At 41.0% G+C, this 21435-nt stretch overlaps 1 protein-coding gene across 5 annotated transcripts in view; it reads right to left on the reverse strand.

The window, feature by feature from the left end:
• Positions 1 to 21435, reverse strand: part of LOC111870109 (E3 ubiquitin-protein ligase RNF220) — a 347188-nt gene that overhangs the window by 40600 nt on the left and 285153 nt on the right. The gene's annotated exons all lie outside the window — the stretch shown is intronic.

The following is a 21435-nucleotide window of genomic DNA, read 5'->3' on the forward strand; positions in this document are numbered from 1 at the left end:
TGTACCCCAGAGCCAGTCTGGACGACGTGGAGAAGATGAAATTCTTGACCCTACTGGGACTCAAACTCCGACTCCTCGGTCACCCAGCCTGTAGCCAGTCGAGCCTATAAATTACTCTGTGAGATTTGCGTTGAATTAAATATGAATTTGCGACTTGAAAAACGTATAACGCCTGGTGTATTCCTGTCCAATCTTGATCAAACACACGAAGATATCAACTTCAGACATAAATTATCTCGATTTCACAAGTTTAGTCTACATCTTGAAAACACAAGAGCCTCTTTTAAAGATTCATCACTTAGATCGTGTATATTTCTCTAGCGTAAACCCCACAGGTTTACTTCGAGCTGCAGAAGAGGCTGATTTATGTTGGTGTGATTATGTTCAGCTGTACTTCTGGAATGTCATACTACCGAACAACATGAATTATACTGCAAGCAGTCCAACTATAAAACGACCGTAATTCCATACAACGTGCCCTACACCCTGCTGAGATTGAGGTGAAGTCCCTATTCTTCGTTTTAAAGACATTAGGAGGAAAGGAGTGGAGACACGGCTCCACGCATCCATAAGTTCCGCACTAGATCCAGACACGTAATCAGCTTCATATACCCATCTCCTTACCATGGGAGAAGAAGCCATGATACCCACTGGACAGGAAGCTGGGTAAGATTCAGGGCTGGTCTAGAAACTGCGGCGGAGGGAGAACCCTTTTTTCTTCTTTCAGGAATTGAACCCCGATCATTCAGCTCGTAGCCTGCTAGGATACAACGTTCATTTATCTTAGTGAGAGACCTGAGCTTAACTAATTCCATGGAGCTGAATCCTCGAGAAGCCAATACTTGCTCAGCCTTTCACGAGATACCCAACATTTTACGGATCCCAAAGGATCACTATTGTATCCACAAAAGGCCATCACTGGTCCCTGTCCTGAGCCACATGAATGCAGTCTATATTACTCCATTCTATTTCTTTAGGATCCATAATAATATTATTATTTCACATATGCCTATGTCTTCCTAGTGGTTCTTTGCTTCAAGTTTCCCCACCCAAACTCTGCACGGACTAAAGTTTCTCCCATGTATGCTACATTCGTTGTCCATCCATCCCCATCACTTTAAATCTCTAATTATAATTGAAGTGTACAAGCTATAAACCTCATCATTATGCATCATTCTCCGGATTCTTATTATTTCATCCATCTTTGGTACAAGTAGTATCCTCAGCATTCTGTTCTCGGACACCCGCGGTCAATGTTCTTTCCCTAATGCCACAGACAAAATTTCACGCATACAGAACTACAGGCAAAACTATATTTCTGCATAAGATTTGTGTTTCTAGACAGCACAAGTGAAGACAGACGGTCCTGATACGAATGGCAGCACGCATTCCTCCAGTACATTCTGCTCGTAAATTCTTTATTAATATAGTTTTGATTTGCTAGTGCCATTTCCAGATATTTTAAATTTTCAATATTTTCAAAACATCCATTAGTCACTTGTATGTTACGATTCCGGCCAGCATTTTGCTGAAGACATATCAATATACTTAACCGCGCGATTATTTCTAGACATACCTCTTTAATAGTACCTATTAGAGATTTCGTGTTTTTAATTACAGTATTTACGTCATCTCCTAATAGATTTACACCATCAGTATAGACCTATAGACCAGAAGATGATATGTCAATTGAAAAAATCCAATGACCTAATCGGGACTTGAACCCGCGACTTTCCGGCTTGTAGCACAGCCCCTCAACCAACTACGCTACCGCGTGCCCCAATACCTAGCTATGTATACCTCTTCAACGCCTCAACATCAATTTCAAGCTCAAAAGGACCGGGCCCAAGTAAGCCTAACAACACTAACGTGCTTACTTACTTACTTACTCACTTACTCACTCATGGAGCTGAGCCCTTCTGGAGGAGCCGCCAATTCTGCAGCTACTCAAGAATTTCCCAGATCCATTCTACACGTAATATTGTCCACCCACCTACGCCTTGGTAACAATACTAACACTATGTATATTCAACAGCTGAGAGAAGTAACTCTTAAACGTATTAAAAATGTTGGACTCTGCAAGCAGATCACCCACATCACCCACTTCTGCGAAGTCAGAAAAATTCATTCATATCCCCATGTATTTACTTAATGTTCTTGTTCTTGAACAGTGTTCAGATTACGCCCCGCTTGGATCCTGCAACCACTGGAATTTAGCTTAGTTCTTCTGACGTGTTAGCTCTGAACGCCTTTCGCCAAACCGTAACTTGCGCTGCATCAATCCGCAATAACGCAGACTGCCTTTGGTATTGGTTTCCCAAGCCCCGTCGATGCCAACTCCACTATCTACGTTTTCCAAATCCGCTAATCCTTTTGAAATATTAACATATACAGTTCTTTACTTCGACTCCGTTCCTTGAGACTCAATCTCTCCATACCAAACTTTCGCATTGCCCGTTAACTTCCTGACAGTCTGACCCTAACTTCTGCAGTCACCAAACAGCGATCAGTCTCACACTCATCATTTCTGAAAGATAGGTCATCAAACGCACCTGAAGGGCCGTGCCTTAACTCCCACCACGGCCGCTTGGGTTCGATACCAACTCAAGTAATGTGGAATTTGTGAGGGGCAGAGTGACACTGAGGAAGGTTTCCTCCGAGTACTTCGGTTTCCCCTTCAGATTCGCATCCTCCAAGAGCTCCATATTAAATAACCACCCTCTCACGAACGCTTTCGATCCTGAAAGTATCTTAACAAAGGTACATGAATACCGTCTCTTATCTATCAAGATGTGATTAATACGACTATGTTTCTGCATCAGAAGACTCCTCCAAGTGAGTTTATTAATGTTGAAATTTGGGGACACTGTACTCTTCACAGATTTTCAGATGTGGCAAAGTTTATTGTTGAGTCCATTATCACTAAGAGGTTAATGTAAAGGACTCTTAATTATTGTTCTTAATCGTCAGTTTGAAAATATTTCTCTACTTACTTTTGCATTGTAACGTTCCCACCTCATGACTCAAGGTACGCGGGTTCAAACCCGGCGGAGGTCGTGGAACTTTTAAGGGCGGAAAAATTCAGGGAACAAGTTCTCCGGGAGGGACTTTAAGCCGTGGGTCCCGTGTCGTAGATTTACGGCACGTAGAAGATCCTCATGTCTCTAGGAGACCTCTGAGCAAAATTAGGCAACAATTTCCCGCCCAAGTAGTTTCCAATGCCTCTGGTAGATGGGGGAAATATCAGATAACGACGGCCGACCTCGTTGGCTGAACGGGGCTGATAGCACGCATCAGTACCGGTAGGGTATGGCGACAGTAGAAATTAAAGGGAGACGCACAATGGACCAATAACTGGTCTAAGTGCATGGGGAAACCCACCCTCTCTAATAATAATAATAATAATAATAATAACAACAACAATAATAATAATACAAAACTGTANCTCCTTGTGGTGAGACAGGATGGTCCAGATCGGAAGTGACACCTAAAAACAAACCAGACGAAAGGCGGTGAGCCGTCACCCAGTCGTACTGACAAATGGCATCCACTCGACCGACTCATAACATAGTCTGCACTGCAAAGTGAACCAACGAACAACTTGCCATAAATCTAGACTCCTATCTTGTCCTCTTTCTGCTCGCTCACTCTCCACAATCACCTCTAAAATCTCCAAGAACAAATTTAAAAAAAGAAAAAGCTTGCTCCTAAGCACACCCAATTGAGGGCGCTGTAATGCGCTTCTTCACAACGATAATTTGATAGTTTTCCAATTTCCTGGAGATAGTGCCACAGTGACAGGTCTCCCATACTGCGGCGAGAATTATGAAAATCGGCTCTGCTTCCCATTTTGCATGCTCTTGTTTCTGGGTTGTTATCAGAACGGCCATTTCGGCTAATAGAATGCCTAGCAGTAAAGCTCCAGTGAAGAAGGAAAGGGGGGGGGGGAAGAGAGAAGCGGGGATGGGCCTATCAGCATAGGATTACATCTCGGATCTTCCGAGAAGCTAGCTTCTTTCTACACATCACTTACTATTCATGAAAGGAATTGAAAAATTAACCGACAGCTGATCCCCTTTCATACCGCAACCCCTTCGACCTCCCCACTTCCACAACCCCTGAGTGAACCCAAGCATACAATCCCCTCGAGTGAGCTATAAACGTGGATTTGCGGGTAACCGGAGCAAAAAGACGTCTTTAACATGTTGATTCTCATAAAGAAACATGTAATCAGCATTCACCGTGTCAACCAAAGCACCTTTCCTACATAAAAAATAACACTGACGCGCTGTTGTGTACAGTATTCGATAAAATTATTTGAATAACTCGTTACTTCATGCATCTGTGCTGCGTTCGTTTGCTTCATGAGGCTCGAATACATATCTAGAAACATACGGACTGTCGGATACAAATTTTCTCTGGGTTCTATAGTTGCCCATCACTGATACCAATATAAGAGACGCTAAACAACTTCAGTAATTCACATGGGTAATTTTAATTATAACAGCAGACTCAGCAAGAAACAAAGAACCCGGTGAAATAACGGCAGTACATTCGCCGTTCTAACGTTAGGATTGGTACCCCTGCTTTGCATTCGGAAGGTGACCGGTTCCAACAGTGGAAACTCAGATACCTCCACACGGCTAATTCCATAATACTTGAAGCATTACTTACGGTGCGTTTAGAAAAGTGCAAATACATAATTTCACGCACTGGACATAAAGGGTTATACCTCCTTAACATGCGGGGCACGCAGTAGCGTAGTTGGTTGAGGCACTATGCTGCAAAATGAAAGGTGGCGGGTTCGAGTCCCAATGAGGTCACTATTTTCGTTTTTCAATTTACCTAATCCTAGCCTCACTATGGCCCTGGGGTTGACTCAGCCTCTTAACAGAAATGAACACCACGAATCTTCCTGGGGGGGGGGGGATGAAGGGAGGCAAGCGCGTAAGGCTGACCTCACTCCCATCTGTGAATCGACTGTTTAGATAACGCGTGATCCTCTATGGGCCTTCACGGCCTGTTATAGGGACAGCTTTAACCTTTTCACCTCCTTAATATACAAGAAATTAATCGGTTGTTATTTTAGTATAACAAGCGGAAGTTACAGAACAGATGCAGTAAATATTGCTGTTTCTTACCCACTTCTAAAATCGTATGGCGTATGTGTTTTATAAATCTTGACTAGTTTTAATTTTTGTGCATAATATTTTCTTTTGTGAACGGAGAGGTTCATGGAGGTAGGCCTAGGTCCACTGAGGCTGTACTGCCAAGGGAAAAAAAATTATTTTACCAACGTACAGTCATTTTAAACTTCTACGTATATACAATAATTACTGGGGAGTTAGGGTTTGAATCAAGCCTAACTTGTTACGTTGGATGCTTCCTTTGAATCTTGAAAAAAAAAAAACTAAACAACTGCTGCAGCCAAGCGTTGAAAATATAAGTACTTAATTCGTTGCACTGTATCGTTCGTAAGTCCTCAGCGACATGTGTGAACCTTACAGACTGCCACTGCACTAAGGAAAAATTATTCTGAAAATGTCATGAAAGTTGCATTGATGATGAATAGACAGTGTACAAGGCCTTGACGGGATGTAAGATTCAATCCCTCACATTCTTCAAGAAAGTAAACTGACTTCACCTTCACCTAAGAAAACGGCAATTTCAAAAAAGAGGCGGTCAGTTAATTTGACTTCGAAAGATGAAAATAGAATCGTTAGTTACATAATTGAGATGCAGCCAATTAGCCTCAGATTGGGTGTGGCTGATGTAGGGTGACGTTTTCACCTGTGATGAAGAAACCCACTACATAGTGCAAAGTTTTCATACAATGATCTTGAAAGCTCTACTGTTCCTGGCTACATACCCAGAGGTCCGGGTTCGATTCCGGGCGCTACCAGATTATTTTCTGAGAAGTAGTGGGTCTGGAACGGGGTCCACTGAGCCTCGTGATGATAACTGAGGAGATATTTCAAGGAAATAGAGGCTCCGGTCTAGAAAACCGAAATTAACGGCCGTGGGGATTCGTTACGCTGACCACGCGACACCCTCTATCCGCCAAAGTTGGCACTACACTTCGCTGACAAGCGGCGGTCGCTCGGTCAGTATGGTTCGCTTGCGGACTAAAATCACGGAGTTTTTTATTACCATAGATTCACTTAGGACCCTAAATTAAGTGGCGATTGTCTGTCTCTCACGTCACAACATCGGACATTCGCCATAATCTTGTTACAGACTGCATGAAACTGAAATAGAAAAAAGAAAAACATAACGTTGGAGTGGCCTCCAATGTCATCATGTTCATACTAAGTTTCGTGTAGATCGGTCAACTGGTTTAAAACTTGACCACGGTGATCTCATTAGCCGACTGCCTTTCCATAAGAAATGAAAGCATGCTAAAAGAGACTGACAAGTGCATGCAATGAAATGAGAGATATACTAACAATAGGCTCTTGGAACTAAAGTGTATAGCATTTCTAATAAAGAGAACAATAAATTACCTTGGTAACTACAAGGCTCTATGCGTTGCGAACAAAATGTACATATTTCCATTACTGGTCTTCGCATTCAAGGAAATAAAAGACAAGAAGAAGAAGACATGCAGTTTGATTTGTGACTCGTGCGGTCAGAATACGACCGTCGACAGTTGCTTGAGACATAATTTATGTATAAGTGTAATAAGCCGTTTTATATTACACATATATCCATACACGTGTTCCACCTTCTCGTAGTACACTTATATGCTTGATTTATGTAGGCTGTAGGCAGTTGGAAGGTCTTCACAAGCTGGCATGGACAACAGATCTGCCCTAAGTGCATATATAGGTTCTTACATTCATAGTCCTATTGTAGGGTTATAACACAGAAGTAAGTTTCATTGGGGTCAGCCAAAAGCAACTTCGCTTTTGAAACAATGAATGACAATATTTTGACATTACGAGCGAGCGGAACTGGCTGTACGCACTGTCATTACGCGATCGCATATAGGCTATATTGTTATATGTAAGAGTACTAGCGACGCCAGATTTATAGTGGGTATAAGTAGCCGCTTCTGAAATGTCAGGCACTTTACAAGAGGGCGGGTGTATATCATATTTGGTTTATAACGGAGCAACAATAGTTCGCTCGTGTAACCAGTCCACGAAACCGGATACAATGTACTATACGTCTCAATTTTTATCAAGAGTTGGAGTGAACAATGAATTTCAGGTTCAGATACAATCGTCGTGTTTTTATAGTTCTGGTAGAGTGAATTTCAACATGCACGGTATATTATTGCAGCCTCTTATCTTAAGATTGTGTCGTCAATTGTTACATTTCACACGAGGATGCGTTCTGATGAACTGATGTCTTAGAAAAGCTTAGCAGATATGGGACACTTAAATCCAGCTCACACAACGTATTTACTTCTTGCGAATATTCTGTATGGACTCCTTGTCTCCAACTCTCATTCCAGCTACATATCCAGCCAATCTCATTTATTACACTAACCCGGCAACACTCGGTGAGCTGTACATATTATTGTGACCCACTTCTGAATACACCGGAATATCAAGCCTAAGAGAAGTACATATGGAATTCATATACAAACGTCTTCTGCAGTCCCGCTTGATCCAAATTCACCCTTTAACATAGCAGTATTATACAGTTCTAACACGAGAAAAAACTGCATTTCGCCCATGCGGTGTGAGCATATGTTTCATACGAGTCTCAGAATAACAGAAATTATTTTTGTTAGCTTCATTAACTGGTTTGTCTTCGTAATGCAACGTCAGTTATGTTCTATGGCCTATCGCTATGAAACGCGTACATAAATACCGAATTGATGACTCGAAGTCGGCATGCGCCCGGCGAACTCGGATCAAAATTTTCCGCCATCCTCCAATAAATGTTCAATCAGTATCCAAATTCCGCGTTGCCTAGCATGCATCACGTGCAACTTTCCCAGTGTAAACACAAAATTTCGCCCTAATGCAACCCTGCCGACGTTAACACCTAAATCTCGCCCTAATGCAGCCCTCCCTGCGGTAATATAAAAAATTCGCCCTAACGGGGAACTCCCAATCTTAATATCACAGATCTGTTCTAATGCAACCTTTCCAGCACTAGGCTTAATATGAAAATTCATATTCAATGCAGCAAAGGTCCTGCTCAACTTCCTCCTCTACTGCATGACCCTAAACAGCCTTCCTCCCACTGCTCTGGAAACTTTCAGGAAGCCTTCGGTTTCTCCACTACGATGACCACTTATCATCTTCTTTCACGTTCACCCCTCTCCCACCCCTCTTTAAGCTTCAGACGGTTAATGTAGGTAAATTAAGAGTTCTACCTTCTGGGATATAACGCCGTGTAGTCTGCTGAAAGTCAGTTGACGTTTCGGAGGAACATGTCGCCTCCAACTTCAGGGTTGAAGAACAAGCCAACCAAGAAATCAGTGTGAAAGCAGGCTGCGAGCACAGTTTTGGTAGCCACCTACACTACGTATTACACGGCGTTATATGCCAGAAGATAGAATTCTTCATAACCACCGCTGTGAGAACCTAAAATCCTACACAAATAAATGAAATTATATCTACGTGTCACTATGACGCGGATTATATTTGTTGCAGGAAAGGTTGGACAACCTGACACAGGGGACCAGGCAGGCAGATATTGAACTCCGATCACGTCTGTGAATCACGTCACGCGATAATGAACGCCACATCAGAAATACTCGCTGTATTACACAAAGGATGCGGGGCGTGAATTCTCTCCTCCCAGACGCGAACACTCTGAAGCCGTGATGTGGTATTCCGTCCCGGCGTATCCCCGGCCGACTGCCGCGGGTTTCCCTAACACCTCGCGGACTACGAGCGACCAAACCTGCCCTTCGCTTCGGTAATTCGGTACAAAGCGCGAAACGAGACGATACACAGATGTGGCTACGAGACCGGGCACAGACTCGTGTGGAATGCCGATATGAACATTCGCTCCGCTCAGGCGTGAAAATGGGAGACTTCGCAGGTTATGCACGGTTTGGGAAACGACACAGGGAAAAGGCAAGAGATTAAACCCACCAAGAATCCATGAAGTAAGAGAAGCGGGAGAAACAAAGGGCATCTAACAAAATACAGCCCATCAAACAAAACTTAAGTTCGACACTGCTACAGCAGCCTCTAACGAAGCCGTGTCTGGTATTTCAATGTACAAACAAAAGTATAGCGGTTTCTATTATGAAGATTATTGCATTTCAATTACATTAAGAAAAAAGTAAAACTGTGTGCTCTGTTACATAATAAGTCCTTATAAACCAAAGCAAGCACGAAGTAAATAGCTAACTAACAAACTAACTGGCTTCATGCAACAGATTACCTTTTTAAACAGGTAGGAACTCATGAAATTTCCCGAGTTTTACGTAAACCGAGAGTTCATTACTGTGCTAACATAAACCTGTCAATGTTCCCTATCCTGAGCCAAATGAATTCAGTAAACACCCTCTACCTCATATTTTAAAGATCTATTTTAATACCATCCTCGAAGTCGGAGCTGCAAATTATTTAATCTACGTATGATGAAGTTTTCTACATGAAAGATAACATTCAGCTAGGACAACTAACTCCTAGCCTACTCATCAGTAATTTGAGAAATGTAAGTTACTCACCAAATGTCAACCTTCATAAACAAGTCAGGAAATGCAGGCATAGCTGAATAAATTCTCATTTTGTCTAATTGTCTTGAAAGCCTGAGTGTTACGGAAGGAGTGTACTGAGCATAACTGTGTATTTCATTTCTCTCAACACAAATTTTGTCCGAAGCAACTTCGTTCCAATACACATTTCTCAAGTTCTGCTCCTGATGCGTGCAAAAACGCATATAGGTCCATACGAAAAATGTCTTACTACTGTCCGATTAAAACCAAAACTGGAACAAGCCTACAAATTTTAGCAGCCCCACTCGAATCAAATGGCTCGAAAATCTGGCCAGCGGTTCTGTATTTGCAGACAGACATACATGGTGAAGTAACTAGGCGCCTTTCTGCAACGTATTGTTGCGAACGCGATAAAACATAAAATTGATTTCTGGGTTACAATACAAGGTTGTTCAGATCAAAATAGACCTACGTAAGAACTGTGATTTATTTAATCTGCAAATCCGTTAACTACCGTAAGGGATTAAGGAAAACAGTAAGAAAGAATGATTAAGAATTGTTTTCAATTAAAAAACTGAGACAGGCTCCGGAAGAGTACTTGGAGGACTACATCATGACTAAATGGCTTTGAATAAATTACAATTGTAGTTGGCAGAGATACTGGGTTTTCGGACTTTAGCCATCGTCCTGGTTTTTAAGATAACTAATAAAAACACGGCGTTTCGGAAACTGGATCTGTTTCCGTCCTCAGGGGAGGGAAAAACACCTATTCTGTTGGGTCCCTTAGAAAGAGCTAGCCTCAATCACTGGACCAGTGTCCAGTCGTGTTTTTATTAGTTATCTTAAAAACCAGGGCGATGGATAAGTCCGAAAACCCAATATCTCTGTGTGTTATACACCATCGTCAGAATCCTATAGTAACTACTTACAATTGTAGTTGATATGCTATCATATCAGCCACACAAATGACTAAGGGTATTGTTATCTGTGGGATTAAATAATTAAGCACTACGCCATAAGGATGTATGCTGGAGTGGAGGTACAGCTCCACCATTCTTGACCTCAGCACTAGATGGAGGTGAGGTGTACAACCAACTAACCAGAACAATAAACAAATAAACAAACTCACCAGCTTCGTAACTGAAGTAAGGAAGTTACAAGACCCAGATCCTGCCCGAGCAGTTGGCTGTCATTAAAATTCCTTCTTGACATGAAGCCCTGATATGATGAGGACGATGAATATGATGATGGACACCGCCGGCGCCACCACCACAGAACCCCGTCAAAGAAAGCTACGCTGAGCCAGTTTAACTTATTCATATGTGTACTTCTATAGACGATGACGACACTGGGGATTTCATGGCTATTTTACTGTGTCTCTTATGAATCGTTTTAACTTTACCTTCTTGTCTCTTCCTAGCTCTCGCAACAGATCTCTGTCCCGCATCAGCGGCCCGACCCATAAACACTGAATGCCAAGATGTATAAAAAGTAATTTGATGGATTTATAATTTTTCTGTATTTAGTATGGCATAAAAAGCAGGTTAATGCTTTTCTAACTTGTGTGCACATTGTATGACGCAAAACGGGGTTTCTTGGGTTACGAGAAGTTCATGGAAGGCGTTCCTTCATGGGCCTTACCCGCAGCTCACTTTACCATGAAAGTTCCTTCCACTTGCTTACGGCTCTAGATAGATGTCTTGCCTTTTCCTAGACAGTTTGTTCCGTTGTCGCTTGGGATGGGTGATCCTGGCGCTTCGCGTCTTCGTACAATTATGCGTGTTTTCGTGTCTCCCGTACTTTCCTCAACAGCTGTTACTCTGGAAGCGTCTACTGCGTTAGAAGCTGTTACCAGACAACGACTGGTGAAGATACAGTAGACTAAGCAGACATAGTACGTGCTGTAGTAAACTGCTGAATGTGAATTAGCGATGGCGCAACAGTTACTTGTAGCTACGATCTGTAAATGTTCAATAAATCCAATCACGAGCCACCACTGCTTCCCCAAATCAGTACTGTGATTGATATTTTTATTTCCACCGTACATGCTGCATGTCCCGTCCATCTCATCTTTCTTCATTGAATTTCCCTAACAACAGTACGTGACGAGTACAAATTATGACGTTCCTCGCCAAGTGATTATCTCCTTCCTTCTCACCTATCTCAAGTACCAACATTTTTGTGACCACTTCGTTCGAAAACACCCTTAATGTCATCCTGCAGTGTACAACTGAAGAAAATGACACAATAATAAAACATACACAAATAAAATAACAGGTATCATCCACCACACCTTAGATGGGTTCCGAGATTGTGTTCCGGACATTAGCTGTCTTGTTTCGGCTGAGAATTTTGTTCTCCATGGCCAAGTTTGGTGGCGTCGTATATTTCCACGAGGTAGAAGTCGTCACTCAGTGACCATCTGACGTCATATCTACAGTGGTTCTAAGCTCGCTTGGCTTTATGGACTCATATCGTGCTTGTAAGCTCGACGGGACGTCCTCACTTCTAATAGCAGTACGCTGACTCCTCCTTCAGGTGTCGCTTGAGGACCAAAATTAACACGTCACAATTTCAATCCATCACAGGGGAATAACAAGGCAAAATGAGAGAAAACAGTTTCGTAATTAAACTTTGTTTTCTTAAATAAAAAAGACCTAAAAACACTCTAATCGCTTTTCCATAGGTTTGATATAAGTCAGAAAAATTGTTTACTTCTCTTTAAGTCTCTCTAGGTGCGTTCGCAGATGTTAAACGGTGAATTTATCCCTCGGAAAAATGAAGTCAAGTACCTGGGTCTACACCTTGATCAGAAGCTAACGTGGAAAGCGCACATAAAGGCAAAAAAACTACAGCTCAACATTAAAACAAATAAAATGAACTGGCTTATTGGCAAAAAATCCAAACTGTCTCTAGATAACAAACTAATCATATACAAAGTCATACTAAAACCCATATGGACATATGGTATAGAATTATGGGGATGCGCGAAACCAACCAACATCAAAATACTCCAGAACTATCAATCAAAAATTTTAAGAATAATGACAAATGCACCATGGTACGTCTCCAACCAGACCCTACATGAGGACTTAAAAATACCATACATCAAGGAAGTAATACACTCTCAGGCCGCAAAATATAGAAACAGGAACACGAACCACAAAAATAAACTGATCAACCAGCTCATTAGTGATCAANACGTCCGTATGTATACCACAACTAAGTAACCGCTGGATCCATTTCCAAGAAATCTGACGACGGAGAACTTAACGAAAAATTGTCGAGCTATTTCACTTTTATAAAAGATTATAAACCCCGTCCAGTGTGACTGATAAATTCCTTTCTGTTTCTTTTTAATCTTTCATTCTTGACACGTTTCGGTCTGAGAGACCATCTTCAGAAGGACATATCAATACGTGCGGAAACTACTATTACAATGTGATTGGCCAATATCAATACATACATACAATATCATTACAATGTCATGGATATAAAACCTGACCCCTTTAACAACTACAGCAACGCGCATAAATATATTAAAATATTTATAAATTATTATAACTAGTTAGCTTTACAAGTGTGGTTTAAAATACTTTGTTAATATCTAGAACAAATTTGGTTCGTGTACTTCACACTGCCTCTTTTTAAACATTTATCAATAACAGTGGACGGAGTAGATCAACTTTTATAATATTTCTAGTGTGACGGACCAGAACGAACCAAATCAAAAATATTTCAATTTTCACTTATATCGGAAAAGTTTAACAATTTTAAGGTCTTATGTGCGTTTCTACGAGTTATCTCTCTAAATATTTATCAGAAAAAAAGGCGCAAAGAAAAATTAAACACGCATTCTATGTTTAATATACTTTCTCCTCAAATCTTACAACTTTCGAGATCACTACATACATTATATTATGAGTACATTTCTTAACCTGCATCAAGTATGGCCTCTTGAACACAGACATCAAGACAAAAACAAACGGCAGTCTCTGAGCTAAGCCTGCATTAAAATCGGACATTTTGTTCCATTAACACAGTGCCCTGTTAAAGCACATGTTAAAGAGTATTCATGCATACAGAATTCTCGTTTGGTATGTGTAATAGGAGTGAGCTTTGGAGCCATAATACTGACAATCTATTCATTCAGTACATAATTCTCACTTCTCGCCAACCCTAAGCATCGCCTTTTATAGTGAAGAGTTGCACGTGAGTATGATGTGTTTATTTCAAAGGAATGTTTCATCTTACTCCTAACTATCTCACTTGGCCGCGCCATAGCTCAAGCCGTTAGTCTCTGGCTTCCCACCGCGGTGGCCCGGGTTCGATCCCGGTCAAGCGGGATTTGTGGTGGACAAAGTGGCGCTGGGGCAGGTTTTCTCCGATTACTTCGGTTTACCCTGCCAATCTTCATTCCACAAAATTCTCCATCATCATAATCACCCGGGGCAGGCTACAATAGGCCAATCAGTGGCCGTCGTGCCGAGTGGACCCAGTTGGACTACACCCCCCAATAAGCGAACTATCTCACTTATGATTCTTCCTGCCGAATTCGTCTGTTAATTGTTATTTCTTTTAACTGCAAGTGGGTTTTTACCTGGTGGGTGTGGTACTACAGTAAAACACAACATACAAATAACACAGCACACAAAAATACATAAACAATAAAGGACACACTACACATAATGACTCCAAAGTAAAAAAAGAAAGCTCACAATATATGTTTTAACATATGTTTTTACGACCTATTTTTGCAAAAAAACTTTCATGCCTGAAATCCATCTAAATACCATATTTACGCATGTATAGGCCGCGTGCGTGTATAGGCCGCAGCACAATTTTCAGACAGAAATTATAGAAAAAATAATTTTCTTGGAATATTATTTCAGGAGTAGAACACCCTGTATTACTAATTATAAATATTTTTTTTTAATTAAGTGTGATTTCGAATATTTCGAATATAAGCCGCACCCCGGTTTTCCTCTTGAATTTTTGGCAAAAAATGTGCGGCCTATACATGCGTAAATACGGTAATAACTTAACAATCCAGTTTCTACGTCACAGAAAGCAAACTGCGTTTCCATTCGAAAGACCAACCAGTTAATCATGTTAAGGAATAGCTGCTGTTTATTCTTGAGAATCATGCGAAACATATAAATGCATTGTGTGCGAAAAATAGGGTCCCTGATTGTTAAAGCAGGTGGTACACACAGTACATGCAGTACCTATAATTATTTCGAAGGTTACGGATGTAAACAATTACATTATTAACATGCAATTTAAAACTGTCAGAGATAGACAATCTAAACGCGGCTGTGAACTAAACAAGAAAAAGTTACAATACATCTTAATGTAGCTTATATGTTATAAGATTTATCTTCATTCCAGATCAAGGACAACAAGTAAAAGAAGTCCTGACAACTAGTCTGTAACAGCTTAAACTAAATTACTTGACTAATAGTACCACCAATCTAACGTATAAACTTATCATCATCATTTATGGTCGCTAAAAATCTGAAAGAAAACGGTTAGATTTTATTCCTATGTGACGGCCCGCCACTCCATTTCGCGTTTGATGACTGCCAAACAGTACTATGACAACCGGCGCCTTGTCTTAAAACCTATCGCCTGATTAGCAATCAGAAACTTCTATCATCGAAACCGCAGGCGTACAACATAGGTTTCCTCAGGAGTCTCAAGCCTCTTGTCTTGTAACAAACACGATCAATTCAGTGACTCAAACAATACCTCTATACACAAAAGCCCAACACCTCCGACAATATTTGAGCCACAGTCAGGGAATGGCTCACATCACAAAGTCACAAAGTCGCCTGTGGGTCTCCATTCAAATCACTCGTTCATGCAGCTGAGGCCCTTCTTGAGAAGTCGCCAATTGTGCAGCTACTCAAGAACTTCCCAGCAGTTTATGGAACCCGAAGGTTCATTGCCGTGTTCACAAGAGCCCTCCTTAACCTGAGCCAGATCGCTCAAGTCCATGCCATCTACTCCTATCTCTCTCTCTCTAAGATCCATTTTGATATTGTTCATCCATCTACGTCTTGACTTCCTAGTGGTCTCTATCCTTCTGGCTTTCCTACCAATATCCTATATGCATTCCTCTTCTCCCCAAGACGTGCTACATGCTCTGTCCATCTCACCCTCCTTGACTTCATCATTCTAATTATACTTGGAAAATAGTACAAGTTATGAAGCTCTTCATTATGCAGTATTCTCCAACCTCTAGTCACTTCATCTCTCTTCGGTCCAAATATTCTCCTGAGCACCCTGTTCTCAAACACCCTCGGTCTGTGTTCCTCCCTTAATGTCAGAGACCAAGTTACACACCCCTACAGAACCACAGGTAAATTTATAGTTTTGCATATTCTGATTTTTATGTTTTCAGGCAGCAGACGAGAAGACAAAAGGTTCTGGACTGAATTGTAGCAAAAATTACCTGAATTCAATCTCCTCTCAATTTCCACCTGAATCAGGTTTTGATTTGTTACAGCCGTTCCCAAATATCTGAACTGTGCCACATTTTCAAAACATCTGTTACCTATCTTTATGTCATGATTTTGTCCTGAATTCTGGTGAACAGACAGCAACATACTCGTATACTTAGTTTTCTCTGCGTTTGTTTCTAGGACAACCTTCTTAATGGCGTCAATTAAACTTCCTGTTTTTCTTTATGGTATGTGTCATCTTGCAGTAGATTTATATCATCATCCTAAACAAGCAACTGATGTGTCCCATTTAATTTCTATCCGCCTGGTTTTCCTGGACCTTCTTTATGGCATATTCTAAATCAAAGCTGAAAAGCAGCGGCGATAAAGCATCTCCCTATTTTAGACCTTTCTGGATAGCAAAATTATCAGACAAACGTTTACCTATACGTTTCCTTTAAACACATTTCAGTCAGCCTGACTAGTTTCATGGGTATCCCAAACTCTGTTAGAATATTCTACAATACTTCCTTCCCAACTGAATCATAGGCTTTCTCGAAGTCTACGAATATATGATGTACTGTCTCACTGAACTCCAATTTTTTCTCCAGTATCTTATGAATGCAAAAAAGATCTGAGCAGTAGTTGATCTGTTACATCGAAACCTACACTGATGATCCCCAATAATTTCATATATATATATATGGACTTAACCTTGAGAGAAGAATATTGGATAAAATTTCGTATGAAGTTGATAGCAGTGATATCCCCCTATATTTACTACAGTCAGTTTTATGGCCCTTCTTGTGAACTGGTACAATAATAAAGTCCTTCCGCTGATCAGGCAATTTTTTCTTATTCCAAATAGAAGTAATTATCTTAAGGATCTTAGAACGTAATATTTCGCCTCCTGCTTGAGTCCGTTCTGCCGAAATTTGATCACTACCTGGCGATTTATACCCTTAGAACTTTGCAATAGCAATTTCAACCTCACAAGGGCAAGGATCTGGTACTAACGCCTCAGCTGTATGGATTTCTATCTTCCTAACATCACTGAACCTATGTACATCCAACAACTGAGAGAAATACTTCTTCCGGTCTTCATTCAAATACCGACAAAGTTGGTTCTGAAAACTTTAACGAGTCGCTGCATACAGGTCACAGGGTAACATTTATACATCTTAGTGTTTTCATCCTCTGAAGCCGGTTACTCGTCTTAATAAGTAATTAAAAGGAAATAAAGGTATCCCTGTCCATGAAGGCGTATGGGGGAGTTGATGTATGTGTCCATGTTTTCTTGATCTCGGCCCTGGTTGGAGATGAGTGGTCAGCTTCACGCCCCGGCCGCTTTACCCCCAGGTAAAGAGGCCTCGGTACCCATTGGATTTGAAAATTCTGTTCCTACCTCGCAATAAACACTGCGTCTCCATTATAAAGATCAATCAGTTAATTTTGTTCAGGAACATAAGTCACTGGTCATTCCGAGAATTATATGAAATTTCATAAATACATTCTGTGAAAAAAACGGAGCTTTGGGCGGTACCCAATTACCGTGGCTTTCTTTAATGAAGCATTCTTATGAACCTCAGATCACAAGATAAAATGAGTTATTTTAATCGAATTTCGGTCTACAAGTTTTCGACACTTCGATGCTATAAAATAAATGCAATATCCCTCTACAAAACGAAGTTCACCTAAATAATGCTTGAAAAGTTGGTCCGTATCTTGCAGAAAGCCCGCCACATCTGTATCACAAGGACCGTTGGAGAGTAACGGGGGGGGGGACACTGTTCACTCTGTCAGGAAGATATGAACACAAACACACTTTGTGGGCGAAATTAAGTATGATGCACGCACGGTTACTATTGTCATACAAAGATAGAACACGGTACGCCTAATAAACTTCAAAATTTGGTATAATGGTAATAATTCAATTCAATTCAATTCTTTATTATTTATGTGCCAAGTCAACAGCCGCAAGGCCAATTACAGACTTAGCACAGTGTAGATGAAAGTAATTACGTGTAAATTATACAAACATTAGACAAACACATTATAGGTCAAAAATAAGTTACAGGCAATTTATGAAGAAAAGTAAACAAACAAGCTAATAAATGATAACACAGGCCAACAGCTGTTTTGGTGCCGGGGTATTTGGAGCTGATTTCATATGAATTTGATGCCCTGAATTCAAATATGGCATTAGTTTTTGCCTAGGAGCTCAAATTTTTAAGATATAACATTTTGGTGAAATATACGTTACACTATTTTAAGTTAAATCAGTGGATCAAATAAAAAAACTCAACATGGAATTTTTATTACTATATTATAATTATATTTTTATTTTATTATATTAAATACAAAGATAGAGGAAAAAATCATCGACTATATATAACAGTCAAACCAACTATAGTCACGGAACACTACGGAAGCTTCTTTTTCGTGACTTTCTTGAATGTATTTTAGAACAGTCCCTTTTTAAACTCCAGCAGTAATCTGCCATCATGTGTGTATCCCATCTTCCTTGGTAGCGGTCCTCCATAGTTTTAATATCCTGGTGAAATCTTTCACCTTGTTCCTCACTGGTGTCTCCTAAATTTTCNGGCCTGTGTAATAATTCAATTCAATTCATGTTTATTTACGTGCAATAACTTAACAGATAATAATAATAATAATAATGCCGAAAATTGCCCAGTGTCATGGAAACTGACGGCCATGAAATAGTGGACGTTTATTTTTACTTGCTAAAGACATATAATCAGCTCTACAAAACAATATACCACTCTGGCAAGTAAATGTAGTTTACGAAATAGCACACCGCTACATTATACCCTAAATACATCTCAATTCGGGCGCTTGAAGGCAAGCATATCGCTCTTTGTTAGGATATATAACCTACGCAACTGATGTATTCATATCAGAAGCTACAGATATCCACCAAAAAGCAAATGGACTCCGTGGCTTTAGTCCGCAAGCGAACTATACAGACTGAGCGACCGCAGCTTTTCGGCGAAGTTAGCGCCAACCGCCTCTGTGGTCTAGTGGTCAGAGTTCCTGGCTACACATCCAGAGGCCCCGGGTTCGATTCCCGGCGCTACCACATTTTCTGAGAAGTAGTGGGTCTGGAACGGGATCCACTCAGCCTCGTGAGGATAACTGAGGAGCTACTTAAACGGAAAAGTATCGGCTCCGGTCTAGAAAACCGAAATTAACGGCCGTGGGGATTCGTTGCGCTGACCACCCGACAACCTCTATCCGCTAAAGTTGGCAGATATATCCACCAAAACAATGAATAACATATGGACTCAAATTTCTTCACAAATTTGTTTGTAGTTGTCGACAAAGCGCCCGAGGAATTCGTCCCGTTGTCTGTGCAATAGCAGCAAGCATTCACTGTTTCCACGAGGTCCAGAAACTGAAGAATGAAAAGGCTCTGTGCGTCCCTGAACGCAGTCAACAACTTACCAGCCCGCATCCTGCGCGCGGCAATTTTTAACATGACGAGATGACAGCCAAGGTGGGCCAGTGAGTGCAAACACTGGACCCTTGATTTGTTGTCCGTCTGAATCGAACATGTGGTGTATAGCTAGGGCCAATGTCTCGATTGGCCTGGATAAACAGGGGATCTTTAGCAACTACACGTGTGTCAAGGCAACAAATATGAATATCCAAACCTCGGATAATACTTATTGAACTCACAACTTTGTTCTGCACACTCGTGGTGACATATGAACATATAAAAAGTTTTCTCTGTAGATTCTAAAGCATTCTGACGATAGTGTACAAGTGTATCATTTGGGATTACGGGACTTTGTCCATTGTTCGGTATTTTAAAGCACAACGTTTCGGAAACTCTATCTGTTTCCGTCCTCAGGTGAGGGGGTGGGAGACACCTACAATGGTGGATGTTAGAAAGAGCTAACCTCAATCATTTGCTTCAGTGATCGAGTTCAGCTCTTCCTAACAGAACCAACAGAGTAGGTGCCTCCCACCCCCTCACCTGAGGACTGAAGCAGATAGTTTCAGAAACGTCGTGTTCTTTAGAATATCGGATGATGGACAAAGTCCAAAATCCACAGTTTTCTCTATGTTAATGTGTCATTATATAACCTAAAAATTGATTATTTAAATGTCTTCGGACTAATCTATCGGGACCCTAAAAGGCAACAAGCCATCTTTTGTATGATGCGAACAAACAGTGGAAGATGGTGTGTCGAAAAAGGAAAGGAATTCTAAACAGATGTGTGTATAATTCTTGTACGGCTTCAAGTAGGCTTATGTATGGCACAGCAGACACAAAACAATCGTCCAGCAGGGATGCGGCTCTCTTGTTAAGCCTCTTACGCGGTATAATCTCTAACGTCTGTATACGGATACCGTTTCGATTTGATTTTCTGATAACGATTTACTATGTCAGAAAGGTATATTGTAAATGGGGCCGCGCCATGATGTGTTATAATGATGTAAAGTTCCGAGCCACCGGCAAACTCTTCGGTGAGCGTGTACTATAGCCATTCCACCACGCCCTAAGACAATCTCGAGGAAAACCACTCATTCATTCACCGAATCCGACCGCAACACTCGCTCCTTGCTGTGTTCACGCCATGGAGATTTATAAACAAATTCTTAATGCCGACATATTTATGGTAATAGCTGCTCTCTTACTCAGTCCACTTGATGAAATAATACATCTCATATTTCAAATAACATACTCAGTTGCGGCTATTACATCTTACAGCTGCAAAGGGTTTGGCGTTGTTTATTACTTATGAGAGGCGACAGAAAGCAAAAGAAGAGAAAATTATGACTGCCAACTTAAAGCATAATCTCTTAGCACTAGCTCAATGTGCAAATATAATCATGTTTTAATTCACGCAGCTCCTTTGAGCGGGAGAAGGTAAACCACAAACTCAAGCACAAAGCAACATTTCTCTTAACTCCAGCGCTACTGTGGTATATCTTGGAAACTCCTCCATCATACATCGGGAAGCTAGTTTTAGATACAATGATCGGCTACCCTGATGTTCATCCTGTTCTTCCTGTTTCTTCGTCGTCAATGTACCCCTCGATTAGGGAATGAGAGTACAAGAAGTTTCTCGCCAATTGTTAATTCACCATCCGAATATTTTGAGGTAAACTTAAAAACAATTCACAGATTTTTCGAAGTGTGAAAACCCTGCGAGGCAATACTGTTTGTAATGCGAACACAGAAAAATATTAAAAGGTAAAGCTATCCCTGTACCAGACCGTGGAGGTCCACAGGGTTGTGAGACGTCGAGGCTCCCACATTCTCTAGACAGTCGGCTCACAGATGGCAGTAAGGTTGTCAGCCTTATTCACCGGCCGCCATTTACTCCC

The sequence above is a fragment of the Cryptotermes secundus genome, unplaced genomic scaffold, assembly GCF_002891405.2.
Source record: "Cryptotermes secundus unplaced genomic scaffold, Csec_1.0 scaffold545, whole genome shotgun sequence".
Taxonomy (NCBI): Eukaryota; Metazoa; Arthropoda; class Insecta; order Blattodea; family Kalotermitidae; genus Cryptotermes; species Cryptotermes secundus.